The 5,093-nt window shown below is 40.6% G+C and overlaps 1 long non-coding RNA gene across 1 annotated transcript in view; it reads left to right on the top strand.

Moving 5' to 3' along the window:
• The first annotated feature begins 2,782 nt into the window (after positions 1-2,782).
• LOC109527685 (uncharacterized) overlaps positions 2,783-5,093 on the top strand; it is a 14,149-nt gene continuing 11,838 nt past the window's right edge. The window contains exons 1-2 of the long non-coding RNA XR_002170570.1: positions 2,783-2,897; positions 4,975-5,060. This is a non-coding gene — a long non-coding RNA (uncharacterized LOC109527685). The remainder of the gene's footprint in view (positions 2,898-4,974; positions 5,061-5,093) is intronic.

Here is a 5,093-nt window from a genome sequence, read left to right as displayed (position 1 = left end):
TGTTCATTATTGAACTGCCTCACATTGGCTGCTCCTACTCAAACGTGCTTTTCTTCTGTCATGAAGTCATGAGCAGCTGTGCATGCTATTTGGGAAGCGCCCTGTGATTAATTGAGGCAGGACGAGAACAGTGGACACGATACGAGAACACGCATCACACGGGGAACTTTACTTTCTTTCTTCTTCCAAGGGTTGCTCTCCACCCACACGGTGTGTTTTGCACACTCTTATCGGGCTGAAAACGGGAAGAGGCGTGCGTGTAGAGACTTTGCAAAGGTCATCACATCCATTCTGACGGAGAAAGCCAATGCATGATTCATGGCGCACATCTTGAGCGGCTCACCAAGTTGTCGCCTGTGACCCTCATGCGCTCAGTCTATACTCGGGCAAATAAATATCTCGAGATACTTGCGGCACTTCCCCCACCCATTTCGTCGTCACGGCTCAAAGTTCAGGAGAATATAAAGGGATGGCTTTTGTGCTTTCTTTGCAGCAATAACTGGCAATAACGCATCCAGCTGCACGGCACAAATGGGTCATTTTGGTCCAGATTTTCTGCCAAAACTTGATTTGCTTTTGTGTGCCACTAAAAAAAAGATGTGGTGGACCAGGTTAGACCTCCAGGCCTTGAATTCGACATGATATAAAAGTGTCACCAAATAGCATGCGCATGTCTCCGTGGCTGGACCTCGCACAGCTTTTCATCATGCCCCTTATTGGTTTAATTAACTCTGTGGCCTGTTAAAAGTGAATATCTGACCTTTATACTAAAGTGAAGCCACTAAACAAGCTGTTGAGAGTGAGGAAATGATGTATAGTGTCTCGTACACAAGTTCAAGTTAGACACAGACACAGCTCTGGTTAATGAAATCAACATTGTTATTTATCTGTATTTAAATAACTGAACGCCGGTAATTCCCTATCTTGTTGACTAGCATCAGAGATGAAGACGGCTAATTGGATGTGCTGCTTCAACTGTGAAAACAGCGCCTCGAGATCGTTGTTCCAGCAAGCAGCCACTGCTAATTTGCTGCCTGACTACCTGAGGTAGGGCGGAATAAATGTTGTCTGCGCCGTGACACGAGCAGAGTGGTGAGAGCGCTTGAACGTCGGCGCTGCACTCGATGGTGACAACGTGAGTAAACAATTCAGGTTCAACTGGATAAGAAATTCCTTCGTAATGGTTAGTAGGGAGTTTTTCCCACCTTTAAACAGTTTTTTCTTTTTTTATATATAAACAATAAGCAACATATTTTGTCCATTGTATTATTCTCCACATGATGTCGAGTCATCTTTTTATGTGCTTAATTTGGTATACAGTAGCTTTTTGAACCGGTTTTATTAGATTCTGTATGTGTATGTAATGAAGTCTTCCTCACTTTCTGGGACTTCTCAACAGCCTAAAATTGCAGCTCCAACCATTTTTTTTAATGACTCACATCTGTGAATGAAGGCAAGAGCAAGTAAAACTCACGTAGGCGAATATGAATCGCTCTATTAGGCCGCTAAACAAAACAAGAAATTCTTCACCAATAATAATTCTGCATAATAGTCAATGTCCTGACCTCTTAATCCTCATTGCAAACAGGATAATAGAGGCAACAAATAGCTGCGCGGTTCATTTGTGTTCTCATTCAGCCATCTATTTTCTTTCATGCTTGTCCTGACTGGGTTCACGAGTGAGCTGTCGACTTTGAGCGAGAGGCTGGGTGGACCCTGGATTGGTCACCAGCCAAAATTGGGACACATATTGAAAAGACAAACTCACTCTCACATTTATTATTTAAAAAAAAATCATATACTTAAATTAGGAATTACAGAGAAGTGAAACCTCAGAGTGGCCGAGAAATGGTTTGTAATTCTAGCAGATGGCAATGTAATGAAAGCAATACATCATCATATACTAAACTCGAAGGTCGTGTACCAAATCTCATCATGTGTGGAAAATGTGCTTCACAGCCAGAATTACCATATAGACCAAATATTTCACACACCAATCTATGCAGTGTTCTCTCATATTGGTTTTATTATATGTGTGCATGTTGTGCGTATCATCATGGCAAGGCCGGCCATGCTCTCCAGTATTACCGCTGAAGGAAGCTTGAATCCATGTTGGCTCCATGGAGGCAGTATAATACAGACATGGGTTTAAAGAGAACAGGTAAAAACTCCACAATAAGATTTAGTAATTATAGTTTTTTGCAGAGGGTAATGAATGAATAATACATGACTATGAATATTGTTAGTTCATCTTTCTGGTAAATGTGACTGTGACTAGTATTCATTCGAGTGCGCAGGTGACAGGCGTACGAAAATGGCAGAATTGGACAATGCGTATGACGTAATCGATTTACGTCCCGTGTATCATCAAACATGGCGGCACCGGTTATAGTTCTGGCTATTGTGCTGTTTAAATTCGATTAACACTCCAGTAACGTAGTAGTAAAGGAAAATCTCGGGCTCGGTAGCTCGGGCTCAACTTTCCAGTCCATGTGAGCTATGGCTCCATTATTTGTACTACAGCATTTACGACCACTGCGCGATCTAAGGCGCATGAGCACAAGGTTACCAAGTACGGCAATTCACTACGACCAAATAAGCAAATTTTAAATTACGTAGGTGCGTTTCAAACGTCGATGGAAAGGTTTAAAAAAACATTTCGGTACAAATATAAAATATATAATTATTTCATAGTTATTCTTGAAAATAAATATTTCAATTGTCAGTTTCTCGTGATTTTTGTCCCATTGTGGGTCATATACTTTGTTCTGAGGCATCGTGGATGCCTGTTAGACCGAAGTGTAAATCAATGGCTTAAAAGCGTCGGGACGGCAGACCACAGTGCTGGAACACCCGACGTTCTCGCAGTCTCGACTGGAACGAGGGGCACAGGGGGTGTAAGTATGGGTATTGGCGTTGGACTATTAAGGGGTTCTTGCTACTGTCACTCATGCCACATTTGATTAGGAACACCTGTTTGCTGCTGCCGTAAAATAAGACCAAAACACGACGCACAAGACTGAATTTAGGACATTGAGCATCTCTGTATACAGTATGAAAAAGAAAGAGTTGTAAATAACCTTGAAAAAAATAACCTTGAAAAAAAAGGAGACACTTGAAACAATTCCAGCTTGGAGGTGACTTGTTAGACGACAATTGAACAAAAGGCAGGTCATTGATTTTAGAAAACCTGGTCGATGTGCTTTTCATTCGTTTGGTCCTGGTTCTTTTAACCTTCATGGCGCAGCATCATATACATCTTTTTGCAAACTAAATGTATTTATTGTGTGAATGCTGAGAGGTGCCATAAACTCCCATTTAATGGCTTTTTACGTGATATTCATATTAGTGAGCTACGAGTAGGATTAGTTTCAGGGTCTATCTGGCCAACTGTTTAAAAAAAAAATTACTGTATATAGCAATTTATCGAAACATATTATTTTGGATGGTGACAGCCTTTGGCACAGCTCAGTACACTAGGTCAGCAAGAAACTACACAGTTCACTCTCTGTGAGAAACAAATTGATGCACCGGGCTTACTGGTTTTCTCTGCTGCAGTCATTCCTCATTTCTCAGTCTCTGCACAATCAACTGCAATGTTAATCTTAATCAATGATGAGAATTTCAGCCATAAACTCCCATTTAATGGCTTTTTACGTGATATTCATATTAGTGAGCTAAGAGTAGGATTAGTTTCAGGGTCTATCTGGCCAACTGTTTAAAAAAAAATTACTGTATATAGCAATTTATCGAAACATATTATTTTGGATGGTGACAGCCTTTGGCACAGCTCAGTACACGAGGTCAGCAAGAAACTACACAGTTCACTCTCTGTGAGAAACAAATTGATGCACCGGGCTTACTGGTTTTCTCTGCTGCAGTCATTCCTCATTTCTCAGTCTCTGCACAATCAACTGCAATGTTAATCTTAATCAATGATGAGAATTTCATAAAAAAAAAAAAAAAAAACATTGACACAGTGAAAGTTGTCCTGTTACAGTATTAAGGTGTGTCAACAAATCAATCCAAGTCCATTTTTCTATATAGTTGGTCCAAATGTTTTCACCAAGATTGCCAGAGGTGTTAGATGACAGTTTTATTCCAGCACCATGCTGACTAGTGGTTAGTATATTGGCTTCCCAATCCTAGGAGAGGTTCTGCGTTCGAACCTGATGGGCGTCCTCTACTTTCTCTCACATTCCTAAAGCATGCATGTTCATTTCACTGAAGTCCAAATTTGGGATTGCTCACATCCTCTCACCTGAAGTCAGCTGGCGTGGGCTCCAACTCACGTTCGACTTCAAATATTGCAGAGTGTAAACAGCCTACAGAGAAATGCATGATAAATTATGTACATTATCCCAGTTTATTTTTAATCTAAAGTTAGTTTCTTGCAATTTATCTTCGAGGAGCTGCTATGGAGTGTTGCTACACACTAACAAAAGATTTATCTTGATCTTTCTTCCTAGTATCATGAACACTAATGGCACTAAATAGCTGCTGCCACCATCAGCATCCCGGTTCAAGTCATTAACCTTTGGTAGAATGTGGGCAAAAAAAAAAAAACATCCAATTTGGCAAGTGCTGACAGACACCCCCAAATCCCCGGTCACCCACGGCTGTGCGAAACACCCTGAACTGCTCCAAGGGCACTAAAAACCATTTGCGTATGTCATGACATTGCAAGATGATTCTTGATCCTATAAGATGAAAAGTAACTTTCGTTATGCTTAGCTACTATTGATTTTGCTGCTTTCATCTCAGTTCAGAAAGGGTGTTTGGCTTTGACTAATAGAAATTCATATCGCTCGACAGCAATCTAGAGAACAAGTAGCCATTATGCCATTTGCCCATGTGGCTTAACTCTGTCAAAGTTAATCAAATAGACAATTTTGGAGCATGTCTAATTGTTTTTGTTTTTTTTTTTAATTGGCCTCATTCAGCTTATTCCTGTGTTTTTTTTTTCTTATTCAGTGGCCGGACTCTCCTCAGTCTTCACAAGTTCCGCGCTTGGCATGGGGAGGACTTTAACGTGTAGTTTGCAAACAGTACGAAAGAAGGTAAGGCTATGTCATCCATCATATATATATATA

Source organism: Hippocampus comes, unplaced genomic scaffold, assembly GCF_001891065.2.
Source record: "Hippocampus comes isolate QL1 unplaced genomic scaffold, H_comes_QL1_v1.1 scaffold337, whole genome shotgun sequence".
NCBI lineage: Eukaryota > Metazoa > Chordata > Actinopteri > Syngnathiformes > Syngnathidae > Hippocampus > Hippocampus comes.
Note: the sequence above shows the minus strand (reverse complement) of the source record. Positions and strands in the feature narration are given on the sequence as shown.